Genomic DNA, 27,923 nt, shown 5'->3' on the forward strand with positions numbered 1-27,923 from the left:
TCACATAAACAGACACAGATGCACATGTAAAGCTGAGTGGGTCATGGGAATAGGAATGGGAAGTCTTTGAAATGTTTTTGACAGAATGACAAGAATAGATTTTGATTTTAAAAACGTTAGTCTGAAGCTATATGAAAGGTATCTGAACAAGGTAACACTGGGCATGGAGGAATCTATATTCTTTCTTTTTTTTGCTTTTTTCTGCTGCCATGTTTATAAATGAAGCGTTGGAGGTTGAATGCCAAGATTTTGCACATAGGTAAACATTCTACCACAGAGCTACACTCCCAGTCCATTACTTCTTCTCCAAGATCCTTTGTTTCTGAGATTGCATCAGCCTTGCATGGTGTTCTTATCCCAGGAAGAACGGATGGCACTCACTCACTGTGAACTTCTTTTTGACTGGAGATCAGGCTTAACAAGCACCCTGTCTGACTATAGGATAACTGCTCCTGGGGAATCCTCTAAGCCATAGGGGTTTGTCTTGATCTGTTTGAGTTGCTTTCAGAGCATAACTCATGCTGGCAACTTAGAACAACACAAATGTATCTCTTACAGTTCTGGAGGCTGCAAAATCAATATGGCCCCTTGCTATGATCACCCTTCTTGACTGGACTTCAAGACTAACTTCTTGTAACCATACTTGTCCGAAACAGTGTGGGAGAGCCCTCTGGGTCTCCTTCTAGCAGTGCTTAGTCCCACCCCAGAGGGCTGTGCTCTAAAATCTATCTTATGATAGAACTGCCTCCCAAAGGCTGCATCTCCTAGTACCGTCCTTTAGGAGAAGGACTGTGCAAGGATGAAAACCTTCAGTTTATAACAGAGTTCTTCGGACTGTCTATGGGCTAACTGTCTGTGCAGAATGACCACCTGGCCATCAGTAGAGATTTGGAAATGTTAAACAGTACTTGCATAGAAGATTTCTACCTTGAATGGGGTAAGGCACTAAGGTGGGAGGAATTTCTTTCATAAGCCCCCTGTAGATGCTCCATGAGAGGAGACAGAAGTAGAGATGGTGGTGATAAAAGAATGTAGGAATAGAAACTAATAGAAGAAAAACTCGGGAAGCATCTGGAACACATGGGCACTGGAAAAAATTTCCTGAACAAAACACCAATGGCTTATGCTCTAAGATCAAGAATCGACAAATGGGATCTCATAAAACTGCAAAGCTTCTGTAAGGCAAAGGACACTGTGGTTAGGACAAAACGGCAACCAACAGATTGGGAAAAGATCTTTACCAATCCTACAACAGATAGAGGCCTTATATCCAAAATATACAAAGAACACAAGAAGTTAGACCGCAGGGAGACAAATAACCCTATTAAAAATGGGGTTCAGAGCTAAACAAAGAATTCACAGCTGAGGAATGCCAAATGGCTGAGAAACACCTAAAGAAATGTTCAACATCTTTAGTCATAAGGGAAATGCAAATCAAAACAACCCTGAGATTTCACCTCACTCCAGTGAGAATGGCTAAGATCAAAAACTCAGGTGACAGCAGATGCTGGCGAGGATGCGGAGAAAGAGGAACACTCCTCCATTGTTGGTGGGATTGCAGAATGGTACAACCATTCTGGAAATCAGTCTGGAGGTTCCTCAGAAAATTGGACATTGAACTACCTGAGGATCCAGCTATACCTCTCTTGGGCATATACCCACAAGATGCCCCAACATATAAAAAAGACACGTGCTCCACTATGTTCATCGCAGCCTTATTTATAATAGCCAGAAGCTGGAAAGAACCCAGATACCCTTCAACAGAGGAACGGATACAGAAAATGTGGTACATCTACACAATGGAATATTACTCAGCTATCAAAAACAACGAGTTTATGAAATTCGTAGGCAAATGGTTGGAACTGGAAAATATCATCCTGAGTGAGCTAACCCAATCACAGAAAGACATACATGGTATGCACTCATTGATAAGTGGCTATTAGCCCAAATGCTTGAATTACCCTAGATGCCTAGAACAAATGAAACTCAAGACGGATGATCAAAATGTGAATGCTTCACTCCTTCTTTAAAAGGGGAACAAGAATACCCTTGGCAGGGAAGAGAGAGGCAAAGATTAAAACAGAGACTGAAGGAACACCCATTCAGAGCCTGCCCCACATGTGGCCCATACATATATAGCCACCCAATTAGACAAGATGGATGAAGCAAAGAAGTGCAGACCGACAGGAGCTGGATGTAGATCGCTCCTGAGAGACACAGCCAGAATACAGCAAATACAGAGGCGAATGCCAGCAGCAAACCACTGAACTGAGAATAGGACCCCGTTGAAGGAATCAGAGAAAGAGCTGGAAGAGCTTGAAGGGGCTCGAGACCCCATATGTACAACAATGCCAAGCAACCAGAGCTTCCAGGGACTAAGCCAATACCTAAAGACTATACATGGACTGACCCTGGACTCTGACCCCATAGGTAGCAATGAATATCCTAGTAAGAGCACCAGTGGAAGGGGAAGCCCTGGGTCCTGCTAAGACTGAACCCCCAGTGAACTAGACTTTTGGGGGGAGGGGGGTAATGGGGGGAGGGTTGGGAGGGGAACACCCATAGGGAAGGGGAGGGGGGAGGGGGATGTTTGCCCGGAAACCGGGAAAGGGAATAACACTCGAAATGTATATAAGAAATACTCAAGTTAATTTAAAAAAAAAGAATGTAGGAATAGATGTCAGGATTGTACTTGTGACATCTGGAGGTGATGTAAAAGTTCCACTTTCTTCCAAGAGTGTTATCCTGAGGACCAAGCCTCTAACCCTAAAGGACTGTTGGGGCCAGACTAATCATATTTCAACTAAAACACTGCTGACATCCAGCCAAGGGGACCTCCCTCCACTCTTCTGAGATAATAAAAACATCGTTTGTGTGCTCTGGAAAGGGGAATCATATGCTCATATTTTGGGGAAATAGATCACAATTAGCTCAACTGTCACTGGCTGATGGCCTTGCACAAGGTACTTAGTCTGAATCTTAGTTCTGACATCTATAAAATGGAGAGAAAGACAGATGAGAAGCCACATGGAACATTTAGAATTTCATTGGCCCTTGGGAAATGGCAGCTGCCTTGATTTGTCTATGGACATTTGACTACTTTATTTTTTATTAAGTTTAATATGATTAGTTTCTAGCTCTCTGGGTCCAGACATCTCAGGTCCCTTCAAATTTGCTTTTTCTTCTTTAATGTGAACAGGATACCCTTGAAATCGGAATTTTTAGATTCTGATTTAGGAAGGCTGGTATAGGGTCTGAGATTCTGTATTGCTAATGAGCTCCCATGTTATTATAAAGTTGCTGGACGATAGACTGAATCCCTGCTGCTGCTGTGGTGCTGGTCTCTGGAGCAAGTCCCTGGCTATAAAGATTTTGCTTAGAGTAGCAAGGAATACAACATATTGACTTGCCTTTGGCAGGAAATAGGGAGGGAATGGGGGTTGGAAAAAGAGCCAGCTAGAGAGGCAAAGCATGTGTTTGCCTGTTTCTTTTGAATTTTTGCATTTTATTTGAGGTCCTGTGGCTTCTAGCCTTACTGTCTTTATTGAGTAGCAGAAATTGTCCCTATTTTCAAATCTTGAAGATTTTCACATCTCAAGGTTCTACAGGGGCCATTGGGTGATAGCCTTAATCTTAGAGGTCAGACAGCAGATTTCTGAATGCTGGCTCCTTGTGAGTAGCAAACTGTTCTCTGAGTCTGAGTTTCTACTCAATTGCTCTAACCTCTCAAACACAAGAAGTACCTGTCTGGGTGTGCAGAGGCAATTAGGCCACGGAGAAGAGGTTCCAGTTTGTCCCTGAAAACAGTATCTCAGTTAAGACAAATGTGTTGGAGGACATGGCTGAAAGTTGAGTCTTACGGGATATGAGAGAGATGCAGAACTTCTGATGTTCTAGAGTGATGTTATACTAGGGCTCTGGCTCCTGGTATCAGGTGACCCTTTTATTGCTACCCTGCCAGGACTCTTTCCCTATATCTCAGTGTCCAGAATATGATAAGGAAAAAATGTGCTTCAAAGTCTTTTGTGCCTTTTGCTGTACTGTTCCCATGACCTCCTCCCTATACAGTCTAGGACAATGGTGCTTAACTTGTGGGTCATGACCTCTTTGGGGTCAAATGACCTTTTTACAGAGGCCGCGTATCAGATTTCCTGCATCTTAGATATTTATATAACAATTCATAACAGTAGCAAAATTACTGTTGGGGGTCACCACAATCTGAGGAAGTGTTTTAAAGGGTTACAACATTAGAAAGGTCAATAACTAGTTTAGATTATATTCTAAGTTCTGATAGTGTTCTTCTATGACTTCAGCACCCATGGCAGAATTGATCTCTTTATGGAAACAGTTACTTTCTCTTTTGCTCACCTTCCTGCTTTCCTTTACTGTATGACATGATTTTTATGGCTGCCATCTTTGTTACTATCACAGTTGTTACCATGGATTGCAGCAGGATAGAAGCTGTACATCTATGACTTCATTTCATCATTTCCACAATTTATCAGCCGCCCTATCTTGCTGGACTCAGAAACGCTAAGCTGCTTGTCTGGGGTCATACAGTTGAAGGGTGTTGAAGCTGGTATTGGAGGTTAAGCTTATCTCATCCCAGAGCCCATAGTCTTAATCTTCATGTTATCAGAAAATCAAGGAGCTGCTATTGCATGTCCAAGGACTTCTCTTCACTTTTATCCTCTCTGTGTACCACAAAGTTACTTGAGAACCTGACCTGTGGAGCCAGACACCTCAAGTTTAACTGCTGGCTCTGTTGCTTTCTATATATATGACAGGGAATAAACTTTTTAACCTCTCTGTTCTAGGATTTGTCATCTGTAAGATGGGAGCAGAATACTTTTTCTTAAGGTTTCCACAGGGTTTAGAAAGTTCTAGAAGAGTCTCCACACATGCCAGAAATGATGGTTACTCAGTTTTTCTATTCCAATTGTTCTTTATTAATAGAGTATTCATTATGCTCACTTAATTATCAAATCAGCAAATATATATTAGATGAAGAAGCTTCTTGCTGCTTCCTTGACTTGAGATGGGGTGTATCCCAATAAATACTAATATAAGTTGAAAATATCTTAAGTAAAAAGTGTATTTAATGTACTTAATCTACTAAATGTCACAGAGTAGCAAAATAGTACATTGTAGGTAGTGTCCCCCAACTCCCACCCCCATGCTCCTGTCACTGATTGGTAGCTTTATGACTATTGCCCAGCATAACCAGAGAGTATTACATTGCATATTTCTAGACAAGGACAAGATCCAAATTTGCAGTATGGTTTCCATGGAAGGTGTGTCACGTTTGTAAGTCATGAAGTTGAAAGACTATATGCCAAGGACCATCTGTGCTGTTATTATTCTCAGTATGTGGGTTATGAACTTGAGGTTCAGCTAAGAGATATTCTCTTGACTATTAACCACAAAGTAGCAGTCATGAGCTGGGAATTCAGGTTCATCTGACCCTAAAGGTGGAACTCTTATCACAGTGGACATCATTGTCTCTTTGAGTTTAAAAAATTTACTCCATCTTGAGCGTTTGGCTCTAAATGGCATAGCTTAGGACTCTACCACTTATTGGGGTCCAAAGCAAGAAACTTTGAACTTAGAGGTTTCTTCTTGGAAATTCCATTATAAAATGTATAAGACCTAAAGTTTGTAGATGATTGTTGGGCACTTGAACTGTGAGAGAAATTAATTTTATATAGTAATTTGATTGGTCCACAGGTGGCCAGAACATTTGGTTGGATGTTAATCTGGTATCTGTGAGAGTGTTTGGAGATGGTAGACTGAGTCAGGCAGATCACTTTTCTTCATGTGGCTGAGTCTCAACCATTGTTTGGAGATGTGAAGAGAATAAATAGCTGAGTAAGAGGTACCTTTCTGTTTAACTGTCTTTGCACAGGGACATTGGTCATCTCATCTTTGATTTAGAATTGAACTTGCAGTTTGGCTTTCCTGGGTCTCAACTCTACAGACTTGGTTGGAACCATGCTGTCACCTTTCTTACATGCTCAGCTTGTCAACTGCAGCTCTTAAACTCTTCCACCATAGTTAGTGAGCCAATTCCATATAGTAAAATATCATTATGTTTATGTTTTCTATTGGTTCTATTTCTCAGAGATCCCAGACAAACAGCTACCTCCTTATTTGCTATATGTACCTTACTTCCGGGCATCCCTATCTTACAGCGTCTCCATCTGCAAAAACACTTAAGGAAACATCACAGTTTATTACAAGTCATTTAGAAGAACTTGGCTACAGGGTCTGTTCTCAGTTAACATTGGGTAAGATAGAAGATAGCTTGGCTCTAAGTGGTTTCTAATCAGTGGCGGCAGATGTTCACAGAAGGCAGAATTTTCCTCGAATTGGTTTTGTTAATAACATAAACAAGAAACTGAAGGTAGAAAAAGAAACTTTTGTTTGGGCTACATGTACTTTTGTGGGAAGATTTTGGGAAAGTGGTAGAGAAAGCTTCCTACCAAAGCTCAAGAACCAGAGCTGGCAACACTGGGGTCACCTGTCTCCTGCTTTGTTTTCTCTCTAGCTCTAGTGAAAAGAACAGGGATGTTTCTTGCCCCAGAATTTGAAGACATTTAGACATTCGATTAATAAAAATAAAAATGCAAAGGGGATTAAAATCCCCATCATTTCATAAACATCTTCTCTGTCCTCTAAAAGACAAAATGATTTGCTAAGTTAATGCCCACTGCCTCATCAGAACATACTACTAAATATTTTGATAATTTGAAAACACCAATGGGATCCTGAAATTAGCTGTTGTGAGATCTTTCCTTTCACTTGTGAAACTTTAAGTCTTAGGCTCACAGTTGACCTTTATGTGTGCTCCTCATCAATATTCATTCCATAGTGTCTCCTTGTAATTGCATTTTTTCCTTGGATAAACATTTACCTCAGGTTAGGAAGTTCAAAGAACATGAAGTGGATTCCCAAGGTCTAAGTGTAGGTATATGGCCTAGGCTCGGTTAAACAGATCACTCGTTCAGTCTCCTCAACCACAATGATCAGTTCATAGAGAGTCAGGTGGTACCCTTAAATCACTCAGCACTAACCAAGCTTCCATGACTATCCAGGCAGGAGAAGGTTGCCTCCCTATAAAGAGTAGTTTTGAGAACCTGGAGGTGCACCGGAGAGAAAATGTCTGAGGAAATGGAGCAGGTTCTGATGATATGCATTAAGCAACCCAAAGTATTCCTAAACTTTGAAGTGGCTAAGCCAATGTGGCCTTGATCTTATTACAGTGTGGTGGTTTAAATGATGAAGGCTCCTACAGGTTCATATATTTAAATGCTTGGTCTCACTTGGTAGAACTGTTTGGGAAGGATTAGGAGGTGGGGTCTTATTAGAGGCAGTGTGTTATGGATGGAGATCTTGGATGCTTTAAAAACCTACATCATTCCCAGATAGCTATCTCTCTGTCTTATGCTTGTGGATCTGATGTAAGCTCTCAGCTTCTGCTCCAGGTTCCCCACCATGATGGTCATGGACTCATCCTCTGAAACTGTAAGCAAGCCTCCTAAATGTTTTTCTTGGTCTTCATGTCTCTTCACAGCAGTGAAAATTATTATGTTGGGTTCTCTGTCTCTTGGATTTTCTAAAATGTAATCAAAATAGCCCCAATTCTTCAGTAGTCTTTATGGTTTTTATACTAGAGATCAAATTCCAAATAAAGAAAAGCTTCTGTCTCAGTTCTCCCTCAGAGTAATGAAGTCTGCTTTGGTTTTCAGCTATTCTCTCCTTCTGGCCTAACCTGGCTTGAACTTCCTCTACACAGACTCAACTGACCTGGAATTTCCTCTGTGTAGACCCTGACTTGGAACTCTTTTTGGGCATACTCAGGTGATCTTCACCCACATCTTTCTGCTTCTTCTTCTGTTAGCTAGGGTCACAAGTATGTACTATCATGCTTGAATGAAAAATACCTTTAGTTTTGAAAACTATGCCTTCCTCATGCTCTGACCTCAGTGGAAGTAGAGATCTAAAGCAATGAGCTCTACTGACAGTTTGAATTGAGGGGGGAGGGCTCAGGAAAACCCTCTTTGCTCACACTTCTCACAGGGTATCCCAGTAATCCCAGTGCCTGCTGCACAGCAGGGCTCTGGAAGGAAGTACTTGCCAAATTAACACTGGTCCTGTTCTATCCCCAAGGAAACAAACTAAGGGAAGATTTAATTCTGAGCTCTGGTGCTTTTAACTCGCGGTGTCTGAGGAGATAACTGATGAACTTTGTCTTGAAAGCCTGACACTGGAATTTCTCCTGCAGAAGGAGCCACCATAATTGAGCTTAATGGTGTGGACAAATAGCATGAAATGGTAATACAATGTGAGCCTCGTACCAAATAAAAACTATTATCGTAGCCACATAAAATTGCAAGAAACAAGCAGAACTATTTTGACATTTATTGGCCTCAATACATATAATATGAAATCAATTATTTATGGACAATTTGCCTTCTTTTTTCATATAGCAGTTTTGAAATTTGGTGTGCATTTTACATTTAAGGTGGGTCTCCATTTGGATCAACCACATTTCAAATACTCAGTAGCCATATGCGGCCAGTCGCTACCATATTGGTTTAGGAAGTGAGGCACTAAGGTAAATGCTCTTGAAGGAGTAAGAGTGGAACTAACCCTGAGGTTGATACAACAAGACCACTAGCAAAATGTCAGGGGGATGTGTGCTTCATGTTTCTCTGGAAAAAAATCTAGGACATTATAGGAAAGTCAAACAATTCCTCTCTCTTATTGGTAAGAGCTCTGTTTTGGGTGGGAAAACTGAAGAAATATTGAAAATTCCTTCTGGACACTGTTTAGAGAGAAGTGCCTGCAAAGATTTCTTCTGTTTTCTTGAGCTTTCGAGTTGTTGAGAGGACTCTGGTTGGGGGAAGATGTCACTGGTACTGATGCTCTACACAATCTTATTTAAATCTCGTGGCTGCAAGGGGATCACAGGAGCTACAAAGCATCCCATTCCCTCTATACAAACCAGGCTTGTGAACATTAACACCGAGCCTTGGAGGACAGTTCTTATGGGCACAGAATGTATGTAAAGACTCAAGGTAGACAGATCAGGGGATATGCCAGGTATGAGAGGTTCTGGCCTAGGAATGAGACAGTGGTGGGCAAAGAGGAAATTAGAGAAGAACACAGACTCCTGTAGGTCATGGAGGAGAGTTTGGAACCTGTCCTCGAGATCTGAACTGTAATGACTCTGCTTAGAAGAGGAGTGGTTGGAAGACTCAGGTAGAAACAGAGTGGTCAGTCCAAGTGTGATGTCAGCCAGTTGAGGGGTAACTGTGACTGGGTGGCTGGCAGCTATGGGGACAGATAAGATGGCATTAGAGAGACTTTAGAGGGGATGGTAGAAACGTTTGTGGTTAGGCAAGGATTTGGTGTAGGGAGAGGTAGAGATGGGAGATAGGGAGCACCTCTGGGAATTTCCAAGTCTATATTGGACAATTGCATAGGAGATGAATCTGTTTAGTGAGCAGACCAAATGTCTGACCTAGAATGAAGGGAGAAGGATTGCAACCTCTAAATCAAGGAACCAAAATTTCTGCAGAGGGCTGAAAATATGGCCCACTCAGCAAACAAGTTCTTGCTGTGCAAGCATGAGCACCTCCTGAGCTCAAAGCTCTGGAACTCATGTAAAATGTCTCATATACTTGCTCCCCCAGTGCTGTGCGTGCATGCATGTGCAAGTGCCTGTGTGGCACGTGTGTGCATGTGCGTGGTGTGTGTAGTGGTTTGAATGCAGGAATATCAATGGAACTTGCTGGCCTCTGCCTAGCACCTGGTTTAGCGAGAAACCCTATCACATGGTAGCAAGGTAGAGAGCAATAGAGCAAGACACCTGCCACTCTAAGGATAGGAAAGAATAACCAAACTTACATTCCTTCTAGAAATGTCTGAGAGGCTGTTGGCTTGCCAGGTTACAATTTTGTGTTTCCTTTCCTTACCTCAGTTTTGTTTTCCACTTGCAGATTAGAAATAATAATTTTTGCTTTTATAAGGGTGCTGACAAAATAAAATGCAGTGGTCCATGCAGAGGCATTTTGGAAGTAAAACACTCAATTATTATTATTGCTACACTTATCAGAAAGAGGTTGGAAAGTCCTCACCGTTGTTATGAAAACCAAGCCTGAGGCCCTGGGCTTAGTGGGTTACAGAGATAATTGTTTCAAAAGAAATTTGCTTCAAAGACAAAAGACCCAAGTTCTGGGAGCTTGACAGCCCCAGGCATTTAGGTCACTCATACATTTGTTCAGTCAGGTGCCCATCATTTATTGAACACCTACTGTGTGCCAGGTGTTGTGCTCTATGCTGATGTAATACAAGAAAACAGTCTGCTTTCCTATTAAGAAGTAGAAAGGACATGTCCTCAGTAAGTGTGCATTATAAGATCCTGTTGTTACTTTCAGAATATTTTAGACAATATTTCATACTTCAATAAGCCCCCTTATAGTGGGCACGATTATTCTTATATTATTGACATTAAGACTGAGGCACGGGCAGCTGAACTTTCTATGGCCAAGGAAGCCTCACCAGTGATCTGGAACTCAAACTAGAGCTGTCTAGATTTTAGCCCAGTGTTGATGGTGAGTAACTTGTAAATAGTAACAACAGCAAAGATTGGTGAGAGGGTGAGGTGGCTCTGCAGTGTACACTTACCACTCTATCAGAGTGTGAATCCTAGCATCCACTTCTGACATCTTAGAAACTCCTGTATCGCCAAGCGCCAAGGAATTGACTCCTCCTGATGAAACTTCGACCTCTTTGGATACCTGTGCACATACGCACTCACACATATCAACAAAGTAAAGCAAATCTTTGGGGCAGGAGAGATACCTTAGTTGCTAAGAGCGCTTGCGGTTCTTGCAGAACACCAGGGTTTAGTTCCCAGCACCCACAGTGGGTGTGGCTGATGACCACCTCTACCTCTACCTCCATGGGTATAGCATCCTCTTCTGGCCTCCTAGGGTACTAGATTCTGACAGAACACACACAAATAAACATAAAAGTTAAATCTAAAGAACAGATTGTTGAATATTCCTTAGATGTAAGATGCTATGCTGATTGAAAATTTGTGTTCTAACGCAAGTAAGTGTCCTGACACCAAAATGTTAAATGAAAATAAAGTGTGGGTTCCTGTAGGAGTCTATACATTCAGTTGATTGAGTGCTTACTAAACTCCACTTAGTGTCAAGCATGTTACCTGTGTTTCTACAGCTAACCAAAGGAGTTGGCACGGTTATTCACTTTATCCCATAGATGATAGAGCTGATGTTCAGAAAGCTTGAGTAGCTTGCCAGAATTTACACAAGGAAGGATACAAATGAAGTATCTTGAGAGTTCAGAGAAGAGCCACTTAGTGGCTGGCTTGACAGGGTAGGGGAAAGTGTCCAAACCCACAGAAGAGGATATGTCTCTGGTGGATGCTGCTAATACACAAATGAAATGTTTCTATCAAGCTTGTGGAGTGGAGCAAGATTGGCCCGGGGTCAACATTTCCCAGTGCAGGCATCAGTTATTCCTCACCATCCTGACCATTGCCTTGTCTATGCAGAGGAACCCAAGGCCTTCTAGTTCCCATTGGCTTCTAGAGGACTCCAGAGAAGACTGATTGCTTTCTTGAGGAAATGGAAGGATTAGAGTCTGATTGCATTGAGCCAAATTGTGCTGTACAAGAGAGGATGTGGTACTTAAAGTCACTGGCTTTCCAGTCCCCTGTGGTAAAACAGGATTAATACTATTGTTGCATATGATTATCACAGAGAATAGCCAAGGCCAAGCACAAACAGTTCTTATTACAGTTTGGCACCCAGAGATCACACAGCAGTGTCAGACGTCATTATAGTAGTGCTTCATAGGATAATTCCCCATGAGATCTTCCTGATGGCAGTTTTGACGTAGAAAGTGCTCACATTTGCAGGTGGAAAAGCTGACTCACAAATCCCAGGAGAAGTCCAGTTCTCTTTTCCTTCTGGGTGCATGTGATGGGGTTTACAGTGGGTTCTCCAGATGTTGGCCGTGGCACTAGCTTCTGAAATAAAACCAATCTTCAAAATCATACACTTAACATTACTCAGCCTTGAACTTTATTCCTTCAGTGGTAGTTCAATGTAGCTTTTCCTGGTCCCCGGAGGAGGAGTTATGGGATGGCTCAAAGATTCAGGTCCTTCTCTGTGACTTTGCTCCCATGACATCTTCTATATGTACCTATAAAGGAGGAAACACAGAGGCACTGTGAGGGAAGAGGGTCTTTTTGGGCAGGATGTGACAGTTATAGAACACCATCCATAGCCACAGCCTGGTTTGTCACATGGCCACACCTAACTGCAAGAAGGCTGAGGACTGTAGTCTGCTCCTGTGCTCACAAAGAAGTAGGAACAGGTTTCACACGGAATGAACTAGTGCCTTTATATTTGATCCTGTCGGCAGCTCTCTGAATTTGCTCAAGATGCTGGAGCAGTGGTTCTCAACTTTCCTAATACTGGCACTCTTTAATATAGCTCCTCATGTTGTGGTCATCACAACCATAAAATTAATTTCATTGTTACTTCATAATTGTAGTTTTGCTACTGTTACAATTGTAATGTAAATATCTGTGTTTTCTGATGGTCTTAGGTGACCCAAATGAAATGGTTGTTTGACCCACAAAGAGTCGTGACCCACAGTTTGAGAACCATTGTCCCAGGCTATTTCTGTTGAGTCCAAGTACAGTTCAGGAAGAAACATCTGCAAACTCCTAGAAGGAATGGGAACATCTCGTGGTGAACTATGAACAGTGTGTCCGATGCTCTGTGTGTGGTTTGAATGTGAACTGTCCTCACAGCTGCATGTGCCATTTGCCTAATCCTGCAGTCAGCGATGCTATTTTGGTAGATACTCACAACCTCAGGAGAATTGTAGAAGAAACTAAACTGGGATTCCTTTAGACAAAGGCATGGTTCATGACAGGTTCCCCACATCCTGTTGGCTCTCCGAAGGTGGAGACTGCTTTGCAGCAGCCAGGAATTCCAAGGCCAGGGAGAGATGGGAGGAGAGGCTTTCCCAGAAAAGTTCTGTTTCTCCATCCCACTGCCCTAGAATCCAGCCCCACCTTCAAGCCAGGTAGCAAGTGAGCCATGAACTCACTTCTTGTAAGAAGGCGGGAGGAACTGCCTCTGATAAAATGCAGTCCATGAATGTTAGCCACCTGCTGGTGTCTGGGCTTAGTGCTGGACAGAGGCTTTGAATGTTGGGGGTGGGGTATGCAAAGCTTGTGTGGAATGATTTAAAGCCTTATGAAATCAATTCTTGTCTGTACTCTTCTTGGGCCATTAAATCAGCACAAGGATACAACCTTATTTCAACTCTCTCTGGTGTGCAAGCACGTTATACTTTCAGGTAAGAACGTTAACTTCTGTTTTGAAGTCCTGTTTACTCTTAGCTCTACTGGTCCTTATGGTGGCACTGACACATCTGTGCTGTATGAGGTGTGCATACCTCCCAGTGGTCATTGCCATGGTCATCTTGGTAGTTCTCTGAAACATTAACATTCCCCCAATTTGAAGAAAGAAGGCTTGGGTTCAGCATCTCTGATGTCATGCAATTCAAGTTGGTTCATAGACCCCTATGGACTGGCTGTACCCTTAACCCCTACTAACCTTTGGTCTAGCCTAAAGGATACTCAGGGTTTTAATGCTACTCTCCTTGTTTTCATCCTAAACACAAATCATGAGGGAAAAGGCTTATTTTGGTTCATGGACGATGGAGGTACAAGGTAGAGGGCCTACATCTAGTAAAGGCCTTCATTCTGATAGAGTCTGGAGGTGGCCCAGAATATGAAGGCAAGAGACAAGAAGTGTGTGTGTGTGTGTGTGTGTGTGTGTGTGTGTGTGTGTGTGTGTGTGTGTGCGTGCGCGCGCGTGCGCACTCACGTGCGCATGTTTGAGTGTCTATGTGTGTGTCTATGTGCTTTTGTGTGTCTGTTTTGTCTTGTGCCACCATGGCAAGTTGGGAAAACCCACCCCATGACCATATACAAATTTAATCACCCTCAAAGGCTCTACCCCTATAGTCAGATTATGTCTCTTTATGTCTCTATCTTTTTTTAAATTTTATTTTTAAAAAAGAGGCAGAGTCATATTTCAGGCCAGTTTTGCCTTCCCTATACAACTGAGGATAACCGTGAAGTGCAGATTCTCTGCTTACACCTCTCAGGCATGAGCTACCACACTTACTTTTATATGAAGCAGGGTGTGGGAGCTCAGTTTTGTGGTCGGCTGACTAAGCCACATCTCTACCCTCTTAATACCTTACAATGGGGAATAAATTCAGCACAGGAAGCTCGGAGGACGTTTGCAGCATGTACAAACTCTAGCAGAAAGCATCCTCACGTCTACCATCTCTAAGGGGCTTGCTGCTGGGCAAAACGCTGTACCTCCAATGAGAAATGAGGCCATTGTTGGAGGGAAACACTCCCTGCTCCTTTATTGAATCCAATCATTTACATCTCATTGAACCCAATCAAATTAGCCACTTATCCCATTAAAGTGGCCAGAGAAGGATTGTGTCGAGCAGTGCTAATTCAATAGGAAAGAAGAGCCGACGGAGTGCTGTGTCACTGGATTCTGACATTTGTACTCATCTGTCTGATGCCTCCTCTGTCCACCATGGTCTAAATCACCTTTTCCAGACAGCCCTGCTGGATGCCTGTTGTGGTTAAGAAGGGTGAACAAGAGAGGCTGGGATTGGACAATCCAGACAAGGGGAGGTGGAGAAGCCTAATTTCAAGATAGGTAGGTAGGAAAGCCTGTGGTTTGGAATCAGTGTGATTTGGGGCAAATTGTTTGACTTTCCTTTATTTGTGGATCCCTCACTAGTTAAGTAGGGAACAGTGATGTTTACCAAAGAAGGTTGTCACAGCAGTATCACGCACAGGTGGAGTTATAGACAGAATCTTTTAACAATCTGATTTGATTCTTTCTGCTACTTTGAGAAGAAAGCCTCCAGTTGCTACTAGACTGTTTGATACTGCAAACTCTTTGATTGTTTGGTGGGTATTGGCTATTAGAACACTGTTGAGTGATGGAATTAACCAGGGTTGCATTTAAATCTACTTTGATTGTCTTAGTTACGGTTTCTATTGATGTGATAAGACACAAGGAGCAGAAGCAACTTGGAGAAGAGAGGCCACTTTGGCTTATATTCCACATTAACAGTCTGTCACGGGAGGAATTCAGGGTGGGAACTCAAACATGGTAGGAACCTGCAGGCAGAAGATGGTTCAGAGACTTTGGAGAGACACTGCTCACTGTCTTACTCCCATGACTTGCTCAGCCTGCTTTCTTCCAGAACCCAGGACCACCAGCTGAGGTCAGCTGGGGCCTCCCACGTCAGTGGTCAGTAAAGAAAATGAAGCACAGGCCTGTCTGTAGGCCAGCCTAGTGGGGACATTTTCTTAATTGATGGTCCCTACTCAGTTATTCTGGCTTGTGTCAACTTGACAAAATAGTAGTCAGGACAACTGACCCCTTATCGTTTGGGAAAAGGGAATCTTAATTGAGACAATGCCTCCATCGACAAATCAGTAAGGCATTTTCTCAATTGATAATTTATATGGGAGGGCTGGCTCACTGTGGACAGTGTCCATTCCTGAGAAGATGGTCCTGGGATATGTAAAAGAGCAGGCTGGGCAAGCCATGAGGAGTAATGTTTCTCCATGGTTTCTACACCAATTCCTGTTTCCAGGGTCCTGCCTTGAATACCTGCCCTGACTTCCCTGGATGATGAATTAGAAGCTGTAAGATGACATCTTCTTTCTTCTCAAGTTGCTTTTGGTCATGGTGTCTTATTACAGTAATAGATACCCTAACTGAGGCAGTGACCTTGGACAAAGTAGCTTAACAACTCTGTATCGGTTCTCAGATATAAATGAGAACCGTGATAGTTCTTGCCTCATAGGCTTACTTGGCTGCGTGAACTCATGAACACTGTCTAGCTCGCAGTAGACAATTCATACTAGCTCATAGTATTCTACTCACTTTGTCCTCCTTCCTGCTAGACCTCTTAGGAAAAATTGGGCTTCTGTATTGAGCCACAATTTCTCTAACCTCGGGATGTTTACACGTTTTTCATGCAACTGGCACATCTGTTTCTTAGACTTCTTTCCAAACAGCTCTCAGTTCATCTCACAGGCCCCAGCTGATGTCTCTTCTACAAGGAAACACCCTGTCTTATGGTTCTCTCACCATGTTTCCCTACTGAAATATTTTGTAATTTGTTTTTCTCTCTTCTTAGGAGGAACAAAATTGAAGCTCCTGGTCTGTCTTCCTTTCCTATCACCCTTTCTGCCTTGCTTCCTACTTTCCTTCCCTGCTGCCTAACTTACTTTCCTGTTTCCTGCTCCTTTCCTGCTTCCTGCCTTCCTGCCTTACTACTTCCTGCTTCCTGTTAGTCTTCATTTCTTTCTCTTTTTTTTTCTTTTTATCTTTTCTTTTCCTCTCTCTCTTTCTCTCTTTCTCTCTTCTTTTCTTTTGAGACAAGGTCTCACTGATTAGACTAGGCTAGCCTCAAATTTATGATGCTTCTGCATCAGCTTCCCAAATACTGGGATGAGAGACATGTGCCGTCACTCAGGTTGTTGTTTTACTTGTTCTTGTATCTGGAGGGGCTTACGAGAATCTGGACCTGGAGTGGATACTGAGAGTTCACTGGAGCCTGGGAAGGTTTCATGCACTTTAAATAAGTTGGTTCACTTAGTACCCAGAACATTGTAAGATGTTTTATCTCACTATTAATGGTGCTGTTGAAATATAATCGCTATATAGTAAGGATCACATATTTAAGAGTTGATGTTATGTTTGCTTGAGGCAAGATCTCTTTATGTAGCCCTAGATACTACGGAACTCGTTATATAGGCCTGATTGGCCTCAGATCACAGTGATCCACTTGCCTCTGCCTCCTATGTGCTGGGATTAACAATGTGGGCCACAACATCCAGCTCCTGTGATAAATTTAAACGTCAATGGCCCTTTGGGAAACCAAGCCATTGAAGACAATGGACAAGCCCATCAATCTCAAATATCCCCCTGTGAGCTTCTGTAGCCTACCTATCCCCTTACCTCCTTGCTACCATGGTCTCTAAGATGGTAGATAATATTTGAATTTAAAAAAGAACTGTGTAAATTGAATCATAAAATGTGCTCGTTTTGTCTGGTTGATTTTGTATTACATGATCATTCCCAAGTTTATTCACTGTGTTTCATATACCTGTGTCCTTTTCTTTTTCGACTCTATGTAGTATTCTGTTGTATAGACAGACATATCTTGTCATTTATCTGTTTACATGTTAATCCTTTGGTTGCTTTCAATTTGATGCTATTCCAAAATGAGCGTCTATGGACAGGCTTTACTTTATGGGACTGGCTTACTCTATTTCACAGATGAGAAAACTGAGCCAGTGAGTACAGAACTTGCTTAAAGTGAATGACGAAACCCAGGCATGTTTAGGTACTGTACAGTTGTTTTCCCTCTTCAGAGTGAAAATTTCAGCATCAGGAAAAGCAAGGGATTCACATAGAGTGCTCTCACCTGGCCGACACTCATTTTTGGCAGTTCTAAGCCCTGACCTCCAGCCTTTCACTCTGTGTCCTCCAATTCTAAACATGTTACCGGAACCTTCTAAAGCAAAGCCTCATCATGACATCATTTCACCGACAAGCATGTCAGTTCACTTCTCACTTTAAAGGTCCTGGGCAGAGTGGAGGGGTGAGGGTAACATGTGTCTGCTTTTGCACTGCACCCTGTATGATCTGGATGCATGAACTCCCTTTTTCAGCCTCCTTCCTCTCCTCTGCCAGGTGTTTTGAAGCAAACCTCAGCCATGTTAATAATTTATCTTTAAATGCTGCATGGTTTTTTAAAAGAGGCAAAAAGTCTTTGAGGCAAATTGAGAACCAGGAAGCTGTCATCACACTCAGGCACTTTATTCCCTCAGGTCATCCAGCACTCAGCTGACATTCTCAGTTTCCCAGTTGTATCTTTTCTGTTTATTGTCTGGTCTCCCTCTGTCCCTCTTTCCTTCTCTCTCTCTCTCCCTCCCTCCCTCTCTGTCTTCTGTTCACTCTTTTTCCCTCTTTTACAATCTGTTGGAATCAAAAAGCAAACAAGGACCATATGCCACTATCGGTTAGATATCTCTAAAGTCTGCTTTAATCAACTCCTCCCAAGCCCCAGCTTCTGCTCTTTCTGTCTGCAATTTGTTGGAGAAAGTTGCCACTGAAGCTGTATTTTACATAACCTCCTTCTTGTGGACATTCATACAAAATTCAGGGCAATTCTCAGCGCCATTGTTACCTGTCTGCCTTCCTCTGCTTTGCCTGTGCTGGAAGCATCTTCAGATTTATTTCAAGTGAGACTCATGTGAAGCCTTCTGCCCTTGTCCTGCAGTATTCTCCAGAGCTTGTGCCCTAAAGGCCATGCTGAAAACTACTGGCCACTGGCCACTGCATCCTGTCTCCTTTTCTAGTAAGCACACTCTGAATAGCTGCTTAATGAATTGAAAGGAGTGAATGGTCACCAAGGAAGAAACAGGTAAGACAGGAAGGATCCTAACATGGTTGCACAGTGTCTTTTTGTTGAAGGCTAGTTGAGTTTTCTCTCATGTACGCATGCATGCACACACACACACACACACACACACACACACACACACACACACACACACACACACACCAGAATGAACTCTCAGACAAAACCTCTCACAAAATGGTGACAGTTGAGCATTTGTGATCAATCTTGAGCTCTGACTGCACACTGCACACTCTGGCCTTGCTTCAGATTGTGATAACTTTGGGGATGTTCCTGACTCTTGTTTGTTGAATTTTCAGTGGTCTTTTACTTCCGGGATCATTGTAAGTCTGTATTGAGTGGATTCAAGAAAAGTGTTTGGACCCATGCCTGGTATATTGTGAGTCTTCATAAATGCTGATTCTTATCATAGAGCTGAGTTTTATCACATAAAAATGCTCAGTGTGATGGTGCATGTGTGTAATCTAAGCACTGGTAAGGCAGAGAAGAGATTCCTTGTGCCTTGATGCCCAGCCAGCTTAGCTTGGACACTGAAATATCTTGTCTCAAAACTCAACATGGATGTCTCAAAAACTAAGATGGATGTCTTCTGATAAATACCATCAGGTCTTTAAGTTTGAATATGCACATGAATATGACACACTTGCAACTGCACATGCATCACATGAATACACACACATGTGCAAACAAGTGTACACATGAATGCACACACACATGCCCATGATTACACATACATACATACACATGAATATACACATGTGCACATGAACACACATAGGTACACATGGACATACACATGTGTACATGAATACACATACTTACACACGAATACACATACACAGAAGGAGGCATAGTTCAGTTTGTAGATTCCATGTGGAGCTCTGCAGAACACTTCAATGATACACCCCAAGGTTCTTCTTGCACACTTAATTTATTCAGTGCCATTTTAGCCTTCAGCCCCCTCCTCATGCTCTTCAGTGTGACTGGGCATGAAGCACCACTGTATGGACAGACAGGACAAGATGTGATACTCCTGGTCCATCCTGATCGAATCAAAACACTCATCCAACTCTTGCCTTGCTCACTTGCCCTTAGCTACGTCTCAGCAACACGAGACAACTCAGCGCCTGTCATGTTTGGAAACTCACTTCCCAAGTCCTCTTCCATGACTCAGCAGGCAAAGCCAAGTACATCTGCCAGAAGCAATTAAGGAATTATCACTCGACAGAGGAGATATGCTTCTGTGTGCCATTAAATATTCATATCCCACTGATACACTGTCATAACACACTGTGTGGACCCAACCAGCCATCAGGACACGAGTGGCCTTTTTGTGAATAATGAAATGGCCCTGGCCAGCATCTTTCCTCCCTCTGCTAAATGTTATGTGCTAAATGTTATGATTTGTCCTTCATAGCTGTTCTGGGAGGATGCTTGAATTGTCAAGATGAGGAGAATGAGACTTGGCAAGGCTAAGCCACAGGTATGAGATTCCCATACTGCAGAGGTGGAATTTGAGGCTGCTTGGATTTCTAGGTGTTTGCCCCTTATTGGTCAGGGGGTGCCCAATGAAATTCTGTACAGCAAACTCGCATCTCTTGTTCAGCTAGGGTTAGAAACTATCATTTGGTTCCTATGTAGGACATACTCTCAAAATGCTTTTATTGCAAGATAAACTCAGCACATTGCAGAACAGCACTGCCAATCCTTAAAGTTAGAAGTCTACAAAATGCTTTTGCTTTAAAAATAAACAGTGAAAAACAGCACAGCTGATATGGAAAGTTAGGAGTCTATGGCAGTGTGATGGTTAATGTCTAATGGTGTTTCCATAGAAACAAGTTTTTAATACATATAAACATACAAATGTACTTGCTTTTTAAATTATGTTTTGATTGTTGACTTTGAAAGGTCCTTTCCTCTCTTCTTTCTTTCCTCCTCCCTGCCCTTCCCTGCCTTCCCTTCTCTCTTTCTTTCTTGTGTTTGTATGGTATATGTATGTGCACATGTGTGTGCCTGTGCATGCATGTATGAAGGTCAAAAGTCAATATTGTGTATCTTTTTCTACTGAGCTCAGTTTTATTTGAAAAAGGGTCTCTCACTGAACCAGAAACTCACCAACTAGCTGAGTTATCTGGCTACTGGGGCCCAGAGAGTCTCCTATTTTGCCTCCCAGCAGTGGGATAACAGGTATGCTATCATGGTTGGTTTTTGTATGTATGGGGATCTGACATCAGGTCTTTAAGTTTGAGCAGCAAGCCCTTTATCAGATGAACTCCTCCCCCCACCCCCTACAGTTCTTTCTTACCTCATTGTTTCTTCTTGATGCCAGCATGTTTTGAAAACTTTTCTAACACACACACACACACACACACACACACACACACACACTCTACACATGTGTCCTGGTGTCCTGGCCTGAAGTACCAGGGTGATTCACATGTATTTGACTAATTAACTGGCAGTATTTAAGCAATATATTGATTGGGATTTTGCCTGGGATGATCAGCCAGAAAAATCTGCTTTTACTTGAACTTGGCTCCTGGTAAAATCATGTGCATGTCTGGGGCAGGGGCTGGGCAATTGTGAACAGAGGCTTCTGCAGCCTGGTGTTTGAAATGGCAGTGGGCATCTATGACAGAGGAGGTACATATGTCTAAAATTTTGTAGGTCTTTAAAGTTATGAACAATTGGCTTTTATATGGAGACAGTTAAAAATATTTATGGTGAGAAAGAACAGTACAGGCTGCTCACCACAGTCAGCTTGTAGGAAACTGAGTGGTGTGTGTGTGTATGTGTGTGTGTGTGTGTGTGTGTGTGTGTGTGTTCATGCATGCATGTGTGTATGCATGCACTTGTATGTATGTGTGCATAGATATGGAAACCAGAGGTGAACATTGAATGTTTTCCTCAGTCACTGTCCATGTTATTAATTAATTAATTAATTAATTAATTCATTTGAGATGTGTGCTCTTACTGAATCCAAACCTCACCAATTCAGGTAGACATACTGGCTAATGAGCCCCAGGGATCCTCCTGAGTCTACTTCCCCAGAACTGGAATTATAACACCTGTCAGCACACAGAAGTGTTAAATGTTGGAAGAATTACTCAGGACAGAAGAGTCTCCCAGGTTTAACTCTTTGCCTCTCTTTTGCAACAGTCTGGTTACACTATCAAAGAAGACTTCAGTGTTCCCAGATGGGGAATATGCTAAAGAATGGTGTTATGCTGCAGAATCCAAGCCCTTAGATCCCCTGGGTCATAGCCTGGCTGCATCTCTACTAGTAGGCTAATGACACATTCACATCTCCAAATGTTAACTCCTCTATCAGAAAATGGAAATGACCACAGAGAATGCTCACATGAGGGAGGCTTCAAAGAGTTAGAGACACAAGGAGGTCACAAGGGGGAGCAGGAAGAGTGGCCTATGGTGAGGCATTGGGTGTGAGCTGTGTGGAAAGAAGGGTCATTCATTGGTGTCTGGTCCACTCCAGCTGATCAACCCAGACTGCAGAGAGATCAGGTTGTGATTCCTGGAGTTCCACATGTTAGGAACCACAGAGGAGGACCCAACAAATGCCATCGCCAAAGCCTCCACAGTGCTAACCACTTGTTCTGGACTCTAACAGAAGGAAGTGAGTGTTCTGAAGGTATCAGCTCAAACAGGTTCCCCTTTCTCTATCCAGTGGGAAACGCCCATGGATATTGCAGGACTTGGCCCTTATCCTAAAGCTAATTACACTTGAACTATATTGGAACAATCAGACCATAACTCCCCAGGATTTAGAGGTGGGGCTTGGCTTCTGTTGGCATTTGAGCTAGAGGTAGGGAGGAGTCAGTTTGGTGACTGGGGGCACTGTGTTTGGCCAAGTATGTTTTATACAGGGAGAGACCAGGACTGTTGCCATGATAGAAAAAAGACAGTTTTTCTGCTGTCATCTCTGTGGATGCAGGGCCACACAGAAGTAACTGGTCACAGGATTTGCAGGGGTTTTCAGTCCTAAGTGCCACTACTGCTGGGCTCAGTGGTACAGCCTAAGCCAACTGTGCTCAGTGAGCTGGGAAGCTCAGTGAGTTGTAGAGAAGTCAGAACATACTAGAAGGAAATAAGGAGTCTTTGGAGGACAGATTGGTAGCTGGTCTAAGGCAGAAACTATCCTTAATGAACCTGGAATATCTTATATCAGAAAGCCAGGAAGTCTCAAGACCCCATGGCCTGTCAAGAGGACCCAGGAGCCAACTTTCAGGGGATATTAGTGGCCAGGGCTAGAACAATGAGAATTAACAGGAATACTGTGGGGAGCTGCAAGCACTTATAATATGCCTAAATTCAGACATTTATAATAATGCTAACCATGGCCTCCAAGCTCACAGGTCCCCTTTAGGTGAACCGGACTAATACTGCATTTTGAAAGCTGGTAAATAAGCATTTGGGCTGTCTTTTCTGGGTAAACTGTTTATCAAGGTAACCGAGAAGGTAAAGGCATGCTTAACTTTGTAGGTGTTCTAGCGAATACATGAAAGGCTTTGGTAGAATGTTACTTTGAAGGATGCACCAGGGACAGAATCCAGGACTTGGACATACTCAATGGGCTCCCTACTACTGAGTTACATGAGCTAAATTTATGATACCTCACAAAATAAAGGTTTTAAGAAGTGCTTGCTAATGGCTGCTCATGTTCAACAACTTGGGTACCAGGACCTTCTCATGACCCCGTAAATGCAGACCACATAAATAACTGGAACCACACAAAGGTTCACGGTCCAGATTCCAACTTCTAGAATTTTCTGAGACAAAGGGAAATGACAAGGTATAGGTCGTAGTTTAATCCAAATATAATAAGTAAACAAAACAGATATTCATGGGACAATCAGGGGAATTTGAATAATAAATGCAATGATTTTGAGAGGTGTGTATGTGTGTGTGTGTGTCTGTATATGTGTGTGTGCGTGTGTGTATGTGTATGTGTGTTATATGTCCACTTGTTTGACTATGCATGCCTGTGTGCATATGCAGAAGCCAGAAAATAACACTTGTTATCCTTTCACCAAGGCAGAATTTCTCTCTGAACCTAGAGCTAGGCTGGTGGCCAGCGAGTCCCAGCAATCCTCCTGTCTCTGACCCTGACAGTGCTGGTGTTAAGGCAGCATGCATGTGGTCATGCCTGGCTTTTGATGTCAAAGCTGAAGATTTGAAATAAGATCTTAATGCTCACTCTACACAGCAAGCGCCCTTACCCACTGAGCTGCCTCTATGGCCTGGTGGGTTTCTTTTTGTTGTTTTGTTTTGTTCTTTGGGCTTCCTGGAGAATCTGAGTCTTTGATATCCTTTCCACAAACACTTTTGGTTAAAATAAGCCATAATCAAATTCTGTGCCAACAAAAATTTTGACCAATAGGAGCAAAGAATGAAGCAGGTGTAGGGAAAGCTGATGTGACATGGTAGGGAAGGAGGAAGGCAGCAGTGGGATGGAGAGATGCCATCCTATGGACTGGGCCCTCTCTTCCTTATTCTGCATCCCTATGCCTCTTGAGGATAACAAACGGTATACTTCTCTATCCCTGTCCACATTATTCCTTTGAAGCAGGGTCTCTCACAAAATTCTATCCTTGGATTCTGTGAGAACTTCTGTATGCTTTGTATGAGTGTATGATTCAATGTATAGAAAGCTTTTTCTTGGCTAACCAAGGATATGATCACTCACTTTTGCTTACAACCCAAATACTTCCAGCGTAGATACTGGCGCCATAGTCACCAAGCTACCTATCATGTCTACTTCTATTCACCAAGTGTAGATTTCCGTAATTATTGGTTTAATAAATAGCTGAGTTTCATTTGGCTTCAGATAAGCAGCAAGTGTGCTGTCTATGCCAGCAGAGGTGTTCTGGGCCTCTTGGCACAGGCCATACTCACTGTAAGTGAACACATTTACTGCACATTCTTTCTGTCCTATATGTCTGTCACCTGTGATTTAGCATGTCACTCAGTCTGAATGTCATTGACTCTAGGAGCCTAAGTCCTGTGTTGGTGTGGCTGGAAAAGGACGAATCCGTGGAAGTTAGTCCTCTGTAGAGGCATCTCATCTTTTGTCGTGGTGAGAACCCTGTATTAGTGGGCATAGCCCATTCTGATTATTAGTACGGTGGCAGATACAAGGCATTACACAGTGGCAGTGCAAGGGTTTTAGCGAATGAATTTTAAGTCAGTCTTGGCCTACAACACTATTTTTGTTATTTGCTGCTGTGTTATCTCCACAGATGTGTTTAAGCTCTTTGTCTGTCTGCCTGACTGCCTGCCTGTCTGTCTGTCTGTCTCTGTCTCTGTCACACACACACACACACACACACACACACACACACACACATACACACACACACACACTGCTGTTTACTTATCTGTAGTTACATTTTCTGAGGTTTTAGTTATTCACAGGCAGCCATGGTCTAAAAATACTAGGCAGAAAATTCTAGAAATAAACAATTTGTAAGTCTAAATAATTTTTATTACAATATATTACTGAGTTGTTCTGTTTTGTTGGTTATTGTTGCTAATCACTTATCATGAGTTACTTACAAATTAAGTTTTTTTTTTTACAATCCTATTCATCAGTTTTCTGTTGTGACAATGCTTGTCGTTCAGAGGTCCCAGTCCATGCTAGGACCATTCTCTTTGCAGCCTATGGTGGCCAGGAAGTAGGGAGAGATGGGGGAGGGTGAAGGGGCACAAAGTCTTTTTATGGCGTACCTCTGGTGCTCCAATTCCATGCTCCACCCACTAAGGTTTTGACTTTCAAATATCCTGAGAAGCTATGCACCCATCAATGGATCAGTGCACCATATGTAAATTTTACAATAATCCCAAGAGGTAGACAAGATGTCCCACTTTACAGATGAGAAAACAGTCATGCAGTGTTAAATCTGTCACTAGGAGCAATGCTGGCATCTCCACCAGGACTGTATGAGTCCACATTCTGCCTTCTCCTAAAGGATCCTGCTTTCCAGAGCACCATTGTCTGTGCAGTGAATCAGACATCAAATGGATGATCCCTGACTCCTCAGTGCAGAGTTAAAGGAAGAGAGCGAGCAGTTCCCTTTGGAGAAGAAACAGCTGGGAAATGAAAGAACAGACTTGAAAGATGATGTGTTTAGTGTTTATGTCTCTTTGCCTTGTCCCTCAAGTTCAGTTAAGCATCCAATCATTGATGCTGACAATTTATGAGGATCTTGGGCAAGTGATGGCGTGAAACTTCCCTGTGGCTCCAGCGTGGCAGGCGATTCATTTCACAGACTGTGAGGCTTTTAGGATAAAATACTTTGCTAATATTTTCCCCAAGGGCAGCAAATGGCCCACAGCAGTTTACCAAGAGAGTGCTGGGATGGTCTTGAGTAAGACTCTTCTGCTTTCTCAAGCCTTTTCCTGCAAGGTAACAAAGTGACTATCCCCTGTCCCTATGTGGGAGATGGAGCCTTTGATGCTCATGGTCTCTTTAGAAGCCTGACTTCCTCAGCCTGTCCACCCTCCTCTCTATGCCTTTTCTTTATTTCCTGTTGATCACATAGGTGTATGGTCTTTGTGAGAAAATAAGCTTCGTGGTTAGGGTTCAGAATAGTGTGAAAAGCATTTTTGGCAAAATATAAACTGGACCAAGGTGATTTTGGTAAAGGAGAGGCAGGACAATGACTCAACTCACTTCACCACTCTCAGGTGATGTTAGTTAGTGATGGCTGCTATAGCCCATTTACACATACATCTCGTTTGTCTTAATGGGCGACCATCTGGGAGGGAGGGACTATTATCAGGCTCACTATAGTGATGCTTTAGTTGTATCTCAGAGGAGGTGGGCCACTCTAAAGAGTATTCTGCCAGGATAGTTGGATGGGTTAAGAATTTTGCGAGCCTAAAAAGGTGCTAGATCAAAAGTGGGGCACCTAATAGCACCATATGATGGTTTGGATACCTGGGCAGGGCGTGAGAGCCAGGTATAGGAAAGGAAGTGGTGGTAGATGAGCTAAGGAAGGTCCCTAAAGGTGCTGGGAGCCTGCTAGCAATGTCAAAGCTGGGGAATGACATCGTTTATTTGTATTTGTAAAGATCATTCCAGAAGATGAGCTAGAGGAGGACTCACCCAGGAAGGGAATGGCTAGAGAATAGTATCTTTTCTAAGTATCTGTGTTAGGCAATGAAATGGCTGGGAGAAGAGCACAGAAAGAACTGGGTCCTCAGGGGAAGCATTGCTGTGACAGTAGGGCTGACTATGGAGGAAGGCATTGTGGTTTCCAGACAGTACAGGGCCAGCATTGTGCATGTGATGTGTCCAGCCTGGGACCTATGGCTACCAAAAGGACCATTACAGAGACCCATACGCATGGGCCTGAGCATATAGATTGTGCCAACCAATTCTTCTAGTTCCGCTTTGCCCAAAAGAACTAATGAGTTCCTTTCTTACATACCTACTTGAATAGTGTGTGTGTGTGTGTGTGTGTGTGTGTGTGTATGTGCGTGTGTGTGTGTGTTGTATATACACAGAAAGAAATCTTTTCATCACTGAATCAGAAGGAAACTATTTTTCACTGTAAGTCTCTGTTGTTTTCCTATCCCAGCCCAAATTCATCAGCCTTTAAGAGCCATCTTAGAACAGTCAGATATTAGCCAAACTTGAATTTGAGGCTGAGCCCTGCTGTGTCTCTGTGACTTTGATTGTGCTGTGCCAACTTCATATAACTCAATTTCTTAATGTGAAAATGTCAGCCTTGTGTTTGTTTATTTAATTATTTTACTTTATTTATTATGTGTATATGTGGATACACATGCACATGTATACGTCACAGCATATGAAGGTCAGGGGAGAATGCATGGGGATTGATTTCTCTTCCTATACCATATGGGATCCAGAGACAGAACTCAGGTTCAAAGGCCCAGTGATTATCCAGTGAGACATCTCTCTGAGCCAGCTTTATATGTTTTGAAGAAGGTTTTCACTCTGTATATAGCCCAGGATAATCTAGAACTCAGATTTAGATACGCTCCTGCCTCAGACTCTCAAATGACACAATTACATGCTTTTACATTGTCTTCTTCTTGGGGTTGCTGTAGAGAGGAGACAATGCCTATTTCTACACATCCTTGGTATTTTGATCCGGATGAATCACATAGTGGCTGGCAAGATGCTTTAGCAATTAACTGCACTTGCTACTCTTCCCGATGACCTGGGTTCAGTTTCCAATATTCACATTAGGCAGCTCAAAACCTCTTATAACTCTATCTCCAGGGGATCTCACATCTTCTTCTGACCTCTACCAGCACCTGCCCTGCACACACACAGCAGT

The sequence above is a fragment of the Rattus norvegicus genome, chromosome 1, assembly GCF_036323735.1.
Source record: "Rattus norvegicus strain BN/NHsdMcwi chromosome 1, GRCr8, whole genome shotgun sequence".
In the NCBI taxonomy this organism is placed as follows: domain Eukaryota; kingdom Metazoa; phylum Chordata; class Mammalia; order Rodentia; family Muridae; genus Rattus; species Rattus norvegicus.